The following is an 11,368-nucleotide window of genomic DNA, read 5'->3' as shown; positions in this document are numbered from 1 at the left end:
GTTCAGACTGAGAGGATGAAATTGAGATGCTGAGACACCAACTGAGATACTGATGATTGCTCTGAGCCAGTCATGATGATTCCATTCTTTCAATGAATAGTTTGGGGGGTAGCATATAACCTGACTCTGCCAGTGAGACAGAAGGGAAGTCTGTTAAGGGGTTTTGGAAAAGAATTTCCTCCTGTTAAGGAGAGAGATGCTTGAGATGAAATAACCCTCTGTCCTCCATCTCCAACCCCAGCCCTCCTTCTTGCTGTCTGTTCCTGGAGCTGTGGCTGCCATCTTGGGAGCATGGGGGAAAGCCAAGGCTATCTCAGATACGCCAACCCAGAGCCTTGATGTGTCCTAGCCACCAAATTAACCAACCCTGTAGCTTCAGACTCCTAAGTGAAATAATGAATGCTTAAGTATTGCAGCCCAAAGTGAAATAGGTAGTGGAGAATAGTAAAAGAAATGATGTGGAATTACTTTTAAAACGCATACATTTCTTAAACATTTAAAAAAGTACATAAAGCATATATCTATGGATTCATTCATCACTAAAAAAATGTGGGACAGGGTCTTTAATTATGATGGGTCATCTGTGCTATCTTTAGTGCATAAACAATATCAGTAACACACTTCTAATTTCTGTGGCTTTCTGTTTGTTCCTTTTGAAGTGGATCACAAGACTTAGAGACAATTACAAGAAGTCTGAGCATAGACCTTTTGCCAGGCATTTGTCAATGTGTGGTCTGTGGGCTCCTAGAGGTTTCCAAGCCCCTAGAAGGATGTCTGCAATGCCAAAATTATATTCATAATAGTATTAAGGTATTATTGCCTCTCCCACTATCATTTGCTCATGAGTATATAATAGGGTTTCCAGGGGCTCCATGACTTGTGATACTACAGTAGATTGAACATTGAATTGATGTGAGAACTCAGCTGCCTTCCATTAATCTAAGTGTTAGAGGTTTACAACAATGTTAAACAGTGTCACTACTCTAAAAATTTTTTTATTTTAGAAAATATACTTACTTGTCATAAAAATATGTTATTTATGTTAACATGTGATGGGTTTCTTATTGTTATGTTTAAGAATGAATTTAAAGTCAATAGTTTATAAATTTCTCAGTTTTAATTTCTAATATGGTAAATGTCAGGAGATATTTCCCACATCAACAGAAGAAGCTCTTTAAGGTCCTTAATCATTTTTAAGAAGGGACCAAATTCTTGAGAATCATGGCTCTAGACTTGACTGATTTTTCCCAATGCTTGCTGTTGCCTAGTAATAGTATCTTCTTTGTTTCCCTTCCTTTCTTCCCTGCTTTTTTTCCTTCCTTCCTTCTTTCCTTCCTTCCTTCCTTCCTTCCCTCCTTCCTTCCTCCGTCCCTCCCTCCCTTCCTTCTGCTCTTTTTTTTTCTTTTTCAGCGATCTGCTTTTATCTAAAATTTGCAAAACATTCAACTTAATTTTTATAGAAACAACTATGTCTTTCTTGTAGCATTCATAATGACAGTGGTAGATACTGAGTTTGTTAAATGGGCCTAGGCACAAACATATCCCACTCTTGGTAAGTACCCACCTAATTTGGGGGGAAAGGTACATGTGTGTCTGAATGAGGAATGTGCAGTGTGTTTCACAGAGGAAATAAATACCACCGACTAATCAGGCATTGGTTTAGCGGAAGTCTGTTAAGAAAGATTCTACTGTATGTAACCGTTCTCATATTACTGAGCACATTTTTGCTTATACTTTTTAACTTTGAAAAACAGTTAAAGTGAATATCCTTATACATAAATGTTTGCATAAATGATTATCAGGATAAATTCCTAGAATAAGAATTAATATGTCAAAAAGTTGTGGGCATATTGAAGGGTTTTAGTATATATATTCAAATTGTTTTCTAAAAAAATTGTACAAATTTGTGTTCCTACCATTTCTCCACATATTTACTAATTCCAAGTATTACTGTTAATAAAGAAGCATGTTAATTTTATGCCCAAATTCTTGCTTTGATTTTCTAAGAATGATTTATCTAATGTTGTGAATTAGACACTTTAAAAATACTTAGTGACATTTTGTATTTCTTTTTTTTTTTTTTTTTGTGAACTTCCATTTGATATCCTTGACCACTTATCTAGAGAGATATACTAGTCAGGATTCTTGCTTGCAAATGACAGGATGTGACTTTAGTTAACTTAAATAGAAAAAGAATTGGTTGCTTAGGGTATTGGGTAGGCCACAGAACTGAAGGGAAGGCTGAGAACCAGACCTGGAGAGAAGCCAAGAGAGACAGGGTAGAGCTGACATCCTGCAACAGGAACAGTTAAGATACCACAGCACAATCAACAAAACTAAAAGGCAACCTACAAAATGGGAGAAGATATCTGCAAATGACATATCTGATAAAGGGTTAGTATCTAAGCTATATAAAGAACTTATAAAACTCGACATCCCAAAGATGAATAATCCAATTAAAAAATGGGCAAAAGACATGAGCAGACATTTTTCCAAAGAAGACATCCAGATGGCCAACAGACACATGAAAACATGCTCAACATAGCTGATCATCAGGGAAATGTGTGCATGTGTGTGGGGCAAGGGAAGGATCTCATCCCTGCCCACCTCTTTTTCCCATAGTTATCCTGCTGCATTGACTGTGTAATTCTTTCCCCACTGACTGTATTGGCACCTTTATCACATATTAATTCTTTTATATGCCACATGTCTTTCTAGGCTATGAATCCCATTCCCTTGATCTACCCACTGATTTTTGCAAGTTTTTTTATAATTGCCAAAACTTTATAGGATGTTTTAATCACCCAGAAAGCCCTTAATTATGCATGTTTTTTTTTCTTTTTAATTTATTTAAGTTCAGCTTACCTAACATATAGTGTAGTATTGGTTTCAGGAGTAGAATTCAGTAATTCATCACTTACATATGACACCCAGTGCGCATCCCAACAAGTGCCCTTCTTAATGTCCATTACCCATTTAGCCCATCCCCCACCCATCTCCCCTCCAGCAACCCTCACTTTGTTCTCTATATTTAAGAGTCTCTTATGGTTTGCCTCTCTCTCTCTGTTTTTATCTTATTTTTCCTTCTCTTCAACCTATGTTCATCTGTTGGGTTTCTTAAATTCCACATATGAGTGAAATCATATGATATTTGTCTTTCTCTGACTGACTTATTTCACTTAGCATAATATACTTTAGTTCCATTCACATTGTTGCAAATGGAAACATTTCATTATTTTTGATTGCTGAGTAGTATTCCATTGTGTGTGTGTGTGTGTGTGTGTGTGTGTGTGTGTGTGTGTGTATGTGTACACCACATCTTTTTCTTTTTCTTGTTTTTAAATGTGTATTTATTTCTGAGAGAGCACAAGTGGGGCAGGGGCAGAGAGAGAGAGAGACAGAGGATCTGATGCAGTCTCTGTACTGACAGGCTGACAGCAGCAAGCCCAATGTGGGGCTCGAACTCACAAACTGAGAGATCATGACCCGAGCCGAAGTCAGTTGCTCAGCCGACTGAGCCACCCAGGTGCCCCTATACCACATCTTCTTTATCCATTCATCAGTTGATGGACATTTGGGCTCTTTCCATAATTTGGCTATTGTTCATAGCGCTGCTATAAATATTGGGGTACATGTGCATGTCTTTGTCTTTCCCAAAAATGTGATGGTCAGTCCTGGTTTTCATTTGTTAACTTTAGAAAACATTTTGCAAATTTCAAAAATTATCCCCATGAAGACTGAGTTAAATCCTGAACTCAATTTTAGAATTTTATTTACATCTTTATAAAGTTGGGTTTTCCTATTTAGGAACATTTATTCTAGTCTTCCTTTGGGTCTTGATAAAGTTTTGACATTTGTTCATTTTGGGTTTATACCTGAGTTTTAAAGATTATTCTTATTTGAAACTTTAAAAAAAATCACTGATAAATCATTCTAACCTTATGACTTGTGTACCTTTCTATTTTTTCAAGTTTTTTGTTTATTCAGATCATCTATTTCTTCTCAACACAATTAGTAATTTATATTTCATAATGAAATAATCTCATTCATCAATGTTTATAAATTTATTAACATAAAGAATAATTTAAAAACTATAATGTATCTGTTATATCCTCTTGATTCTTAGTGAAAAAATTTTTTTGTTTTTTCTGTTTATCTTTATTTTCCATTTTAGGTTTGTCAGATGTTTGTCTAGTTTTTCAAAACAATAATCATTTAGATTCTTTGTTCTTTTCTAATAACCCTGTAATGGCAGTGATTACAGGCAAAGACTTTGGAGTCAGACAAAGCTGGGTTAAATCCCAATTTTGTCATTTACTAGCTGTGTTATCTTGGAAAAATTATTTAATGCTTTGAAATCTCAATTTCTTTATTTATAAAATATAACTACTACTAATGCCCATCTCTCAAAAGTAATGTGATGTTTCAACAAGATAACTACATAAAGAATTTGGTTCAGTACCTCATGGCAAACGCTTAAACTTGATTATCATTGTATTTATAATTTTATTTTTAATGTATTTTATTAATGATCAGACTTATCAGTTTATCAAATATCAATTTATTTTCATACTTGATTTAATAATTCATTAAAGGTTATGAATTCATTCTTGACTGGAATTTTGGCCACCTCCCACAATTTTTATTAATATTCTTAGTTATTTTATTTAAAACCTAGTATATAATTGAGGATTTGATATCCTTTATAAGTTAGTTTAGGAGAGTGTTTTTTAAAAGTTTCAAGTTATTGGTTTTGTTTATTTATTTGTTTGTTTAAAAATCTGATAATTGTTTTTGGTTTGTATTGTGGTTGGAAATATGTTGGCCTTTAGAATTTCTGCTTTGGGGAATTGTTGTTTTTATGGTCTGATATATGGACATTGCTTATTAAATCTTGCTATGCTATTTGGTGTATAAAAATGTTTATGACTATTTTCTGTTAGTTGTGGATTATATCTTTTATCAATATAAAATTACATCTTTGGTCTGTTTATTGCTTTTAGCTTGACTCCTGGTGTGTAAGTTTTTCTTTTGCTTGTATTAATCAAAGTGTATTCACCCATTCTTAAACTTCTTATCTGTCTGAGCCGCTTATTTTTTGGTGGGTCTCTTTTAAGCAACATAGACTTGAATTTTATTTCTGAAGATAAGAAATAAGTGTTGGAAAAGATGTGCAGAAAAGGGAACTATTATACACTGTTGGTGGGGGAATGTATACTGGTACAGCTACTATGGAAAACAGTGTGGAAGTTTATCAAAAAATTAAAAATAGAACTACCATACGATCCAGCATTTCTGCTTCTGGGTATTTATCCAAAGAAAACAAAAACGCTAATTCAAAAGACATATGCACCCTTATGTTCACTGAAGCATCATTTACAATGGCCAAAACATGGAAGCAATCTAAATGTCTATGGATAGAAAAATGGATAAAAAAAAAAGATGTGGTATGTATATGCAACTGAGCATTAGCCAGAAAAAGTGAAATCTTGCCAGTTGTGGCAACACAGATGGACCTAGAGGGCATTATGAAAGTGAAGTAAGTCAGAGAAAGACAAATAACATATGACTTCACTTACACGTGGAATCTTAAAAACAAACAAATAAAACAAAACAGACTTACGGGTACAGAGAACTGATGGTTGCCAGAAGCGAGGTGTGGGGGGAATAGATGAAATAGGTAAAGGAGATTAAGAGGTACAGTTTTCCAGGTATAAAATAAATAAAACATGGGGATGTAGTGTATAGCATAGGGAGTATTTTAATAACTTTGTATGGTGACAGATGGTAACTAGACTTACTCTGATGATAATTTCATAATGTATATAAATATCGAATTGCCACGTTATACATCTAAAACTAATACAATACTATATGTCAATTATCCTTCAATAAAACAGATGAAACCAATTTGAAATTACTGGTCCTTTAATGGGCTAGTTAACCATTTACATATTTTCTCATAATTTACTTGTTTTATCCTCTTTTTGAGATTTTGCTATTTCCTTACATTTTATTTGCTGTATGCAATATTTTTTATTTACTTTTAAAATTTACTTTTTCTATGAAGGAAATCTTGGAAGTTAATCTATTTAAAATTTTTCTATTGGTTGTCTTTAAATTATTTAAAAAAAACATTCTTTATATTCCCCAAATTTTCTTTTTTTTTTTTTAATTTTTTTTCAACATTTTTTATTTATTTTTGGGACAGAGAGAGACAGAGCATGAACGGGGGAGGGGCAGAGAGAGAGGGAGACACAGAATCGGAAACAGGCTCCAGGCTCTGAGCCATCAGCCCAGAGCCTGACGCGGGGCTCGAACTCCCGGACCGCGAGATCGTGACCTGGCTGAAGTCGGACGCTCAACCGACTGCGCCACCCAGGCGCCCCCCCAAATTTTCAATATAAAAAATTAAACTATATTTAAGAAATCCTGGTGGCTCAGTGGGTTAAACATCCAACTTTGGCTCAGGTCATAATCTCACAGTTTGTGGGTTCAAGCCCTGCATCGGGCTCCATGCTGACAAGTCAGAGCCTGTAGCCTGCTTCTGATTCTGTGTCTCCCTTACTCTCTGCCCCCCCCCCCCATGCTCTCTCTGTCTCTCACAAAAATAAAAAATAAACATTAAAAAAATATCCTTACATTTGAAAAAGTTAGCATAATTTTATTTTTTCCTTCATTTCCGCATCTTTGCTAATATAAACTTAGATTTAAGACACTTATTATCGTTATTGCTTATATAGGTTTTTATCAATATTTTTAATATTTGCTTTATTGTTTTTTTAATGGTTTTATTTATTTTTGAGAGAGAGAGAGAGAGAGAGAGAGAGAGAGAGAGAGAGAGAACACTAACAGGGGAGGGGCAGAGAGAGAGGGAGACACAGAATCCGAAGCAGGCTCCAGGCTCTGAGCTGTCAGCACAGAGCCTGACGCAATACTCAAACACACGAGCCATGAGATCATGACCTGAGCTGAAGTCAGACGCTTAACTGACTGAGCCACCCAGGTGCCCTATATTTGCTTTATTGTTAACAAATTTTGCAATAAATACTTAATGTAATTAAAATATATAACTCCTTTCACTGCTCGTTGCTAATCCTTCAAAAGCACAATAGTTCCATTCTTATGTTATTTATTGCAAATTATTCCTCAGTCCTTCTTGTGTGTGCTTTTTTTCTTATTGAGGCAAAATTAGTATATAGCATAATACAAGTTTTGGGTGTACAACATATAATTTGACGTCTGTATATGTTACAAAGTGATCATCACCCAAAGTCTAGTTACTATCCATTGACATACAATTGACCCCAGGAGTGTGTCTTTACATAGTTTTTTTCAAGAAGAGTTTGGGGGGGGAGTATATTTTCTAAGCATTTTCTTATCTTCAATCAGGTTTTCTGTGATTTTTGCATAGCAAAGACAATTTGTCTTGGTATAACTTTCTGGGTGGGGATGTTATTTATCTCTGACCTTCAAAAGTCATCATGGATGCTTCCAGATATGTCTTAATATGTTCATTTTGCCTGGAATGTAGTGGATTCTTGATCTGCATATGCTTAACATTTTTTAAGGTTAGAAACCATTAAATTTTTGTGTTTGATTATAACTTCTGTTCTATGTCTTCTAGTTTTTCCTAAAAAAATATATACAGTTCTTAGGTTTTCTGTGTCTATTTTCCTTTCATTATTTCATGATTTCTTTCATTATTTTCATCTTTGTTCTTTTCTTCTATGTCCCAGAGGATTTTCTCAGATGGGTCCCCTACTTTACTGATGTAATTATCCGCAGTGTCGTTTCTGTACCACATGGCTTCAAATGCAGATTTTAATTCTGTCATTGCATTTTGATTTTACTTCAATCTTTTTCTATCTCACACATTTTCCTTTTCATCTCACCTTGACGTCTCTTTCTCATGACCGATTCTCTTGTTACGGATGTCTGTTCCTGTTCCCTAAAGGCCATTACTTCTTGAATTCTATTGAAGATTGAAAAAATGTTTCTCTGCAAATTTCTTTCAATTCCTGTGGCAAATCATTTTCAGAGGCTGTGCTCCCTCTGAGTCTTTAGGATAATATCCTCTATCTCTATTTCTATGTCATTTATCAAAATGCACGCTAGTTATTCTTCTTGCCACTTCTCTTAACACAGGATATCTATCTGGACTGGTGTTTCCTTCTGTCCACTTGGATATGGGTTCAATTCCCTTTTTAGAGCCACACCTGGAGGGCCAGCTGATGTCCAGAGCTACCAGCTCCATTGCTGGTGTTTGACTTGCTTTCATTCCTTAAGTGTCGACGTTAGGGCTTGTTCTGCTCCCATTGCCTTACTTTCTGGCACGAGATCTATAATACTCAGCATACAGGGTTGTCGAGACTTTTTATTCTCTCTTCTCGCATATTGTGCTTTCTTCATGGGAACACCTTCCTGGTTGGAATGCGGCATCCCAAAGCCTGCTTCCTCATTCCATCTTGCTGACCAGTTCTTTTCCAGGTAGGTGCCCTGATTGTTTTTAAGAAAAAAGCTGCTACTGAGGGGTTGGATATGGCAGGAAAATAACATTCCAGCTTAAAAAGGAGCACTTATATAGTAGAAGAATGGCTGCCTGATTTAATGAGCCAGGTGGCAGACAGTAGGGAAGGTATAATGGGCCTTTCTAACTTCAGACAGGTGGGCTTTCTCTAGGTCTGGTGGCAAGCACAGGTGGGCCACTAATTGCCTCTAAAAATCCAGGTTCATTGACCTTACAGTTAGTGGTAAGAAGTCAACTGTCAATCTTAATTTTTGGTGGCAATGTAAACGTCTGCGTGTGTGTGGGGGGGGGGGGTGTATTTTAGTAAAAGAGGCTATATCAGGACTATTAGCCAGATGCCATTTTAAACTGGAAGTCCTTGAGGTCTTTTTATTTTAAAAATTAATTACCAGGTTGCTTTTATCTACCAACTCATGTGGCATATGTGAGACATAAGTAAGTGAAGAGCTAGAAGATGCCCAGTGGAATGAAGTGAGAAGACAGATTCGGGAATTGTGCTCTGTCTCTCACCTCTTCACCTCCCACTTCCCCATTGTCCCCTAGTGCCCCATGACCTCTCTTTGTTCTCCTTCCTGTTTCTTTTCCCCAAGCTTGGGTTTCAACCTCAGAGCCATTCTCTCAAGTCCCACTTAATATAGGCATCATGTTCATTTCTTTGCTGCCTCCCAAACTCTACTCTTCAAGATCTCCATAGGCCATGATGATTGGGTCTGATGATGACAGGCCATTGCAGAAACAGTATATGCTGGGATGGATTTTGCTTTTCCTTCCACCCTTTACACAGAGGACCAGTGTGTCAGCTCATGCCTCAGTTAGGAGGCAGTTACAGGTAACAGATGGAGGGAAGGCTGTATTGCTCTCTAACCCTTGCAGAATTCAAGGCTGGCCCCACTTTGACGCATAGGTTCCACGTGTTTCGTGGGCAGAAGATTTAGAACTGCCATTCTGCCTGTCCCCCAGGCGTGGTCACTGCTGCTACGATTTCCAGCCTGGAGGCATGGCCTAAGCTCCCGCTTTGTGGGGGCTGAAAGAGAAAGCCAAGGACTGGTTTCTATGTACTGCATATCAGGTCAGGATGGGTAACCAACCATCATCAATGTCAAATGTTTTTTGTCCTATTGGTCCAGGTGATGAATTGCTGTAATCGTGCAAGTCAAGCAAATATATAAAAAGACCTTTAAAACAACAAAAATTCAAATCTTGGAAGTGAAGGCATAGGGCACCATTAAAATTCCCTTCATGATCCTGATGTTGAGGGCCTAGGTTATTTTCATATTTCAAATATGTTAAGGGTTTAATGTACTGGGGCATGCAGATAAATCCCATATTTAATCTCTCTTCTTTTACATTTCCATATTTTTTATAGCTGTTTCTAGCATGAATATCATCCTCTATAAAAGTGGAGTAATTTCAAGAAATATCATAAAGGTTGTATACTTCCACCATACGTTACCTTTTTATTGGGTTGTTTTGTTATACAAAGTAAAAATGCACTTGTGCATTTGCTGTTTGCACCAGAGCAATGATGTGAGCATATCAGAATATCAGATAATTTTTCCTACTAATTTTTTGCCTTTCATTGTCTTTAAAGAATGGATAAGAACACTAAATTCCAAGTCTTTTAACCATGGGTTTTTGCTTGATTGATACTTTTTCTTTTCTTTTTTTTTTTAAGTGTACTCTTCATGGAAACATGTGTAAACCATGCCCATATGACAGAAAATACACAAATCTCCATAGATACTAAGAGAAGTTGTGTGAATAATACCACAGTTAGATTGTGTTGTTGAATTGGTGTGCCCCCATGCCTTGCACACAGACAAGTTAAATAATTATCTGGTGAAGGAATGTTTGGTGCGTAGCTGATATAACTTAGATGGCCTCTGGCATCTCATACTTGATAAAATGAGACTGGAAAAGTAAGAATGACCATACTTATGGTTTGCAGGTAGAAGAGTATATTTAGACCATTAGAAGTCAGGGTGTCAAATTGCGCAGCTTGGTCTGTGATGTGTTGGCTTTTTATGGAAGCGATGGCCTTGCCTACGCGTGGGCAGTGAAGCCCATTCTGTGTGTGTACCAAGGCTCCTCCGTGCCTAAGCTGGAGGGGGGTTTTGTTCCCAAGGGGGGCCCTTTGGGAATCCCTGGGTGCTTGGTAATTTCTGGCTCTGCTTCTCTCTGACTCATGGATACAGGCAATCATGCTAGCATAAGTAATCAACTATTTCAAAACTACATTTTACTTGTTTTAAGAAAAATAGTGGGTTAGCTGGTAGACATTCTACATTTTAGTTTGGTTTCTCTGGTGTTATGGGAATGTTCCTTTAAAGTAAACACTGAGAAGCCTGGAATATGGCAGAAGGAGGCCAAGACGCTGTGACTCCCCTAAACATAATCTAGTTGTTGGAAATGCAGAAGATCCAGAGGACCCCGTTTTCCTCCTGCAAGTCCACAAGAGGCATGACTGGTGCCCTTTCTGCCACAAAGGGGAGAAAATAAGTGGTTTGTGTGGTAAAATAAGGGCAATGTAATTCCCAAATCAAATAGTATTTACTGAGTACCAAAAAATGATACATTTGCATACTACCTTAAATGTATTATTTATTTGATCTGCACAGCAACAGAAAGTTGGCAGGGAGTGTTGCTTTTCTAATTTGTATGGGTGAAGAATTTGAGGCTCTGAGAATTTAATTGACTTTCTTAAAGTCACTGACTGGTAGAGGTGGAACCAGATTTCAGTTTTGCTCATTTCTAGCACTGTATTCTTTCCTTTGCCCTAATAGAATACCAACAGTACTAACAAAATATTCTATCTAACACTCATTGAATCAGGCATAA

The sequence above is a fragment of the Prionailurus bengalensis genome, chromosome C1 (genome assembly GCF_016509475.1).
Source record: "Prionailurus bengalensis isolate Pbe53 chromosome C1, Fcat_Pben_1.1_paternal_pri, whole genome shotgun sequence".
NCBI classification, from domain to species: Eukaryota; Metazoa; Chordata; class Mammalia; order Carnivora; family Felidae; genus Prionailurus; species Prionailurus bengalensis.
This window is presented reverse-complemented; position numbering follows the sequence as displayed.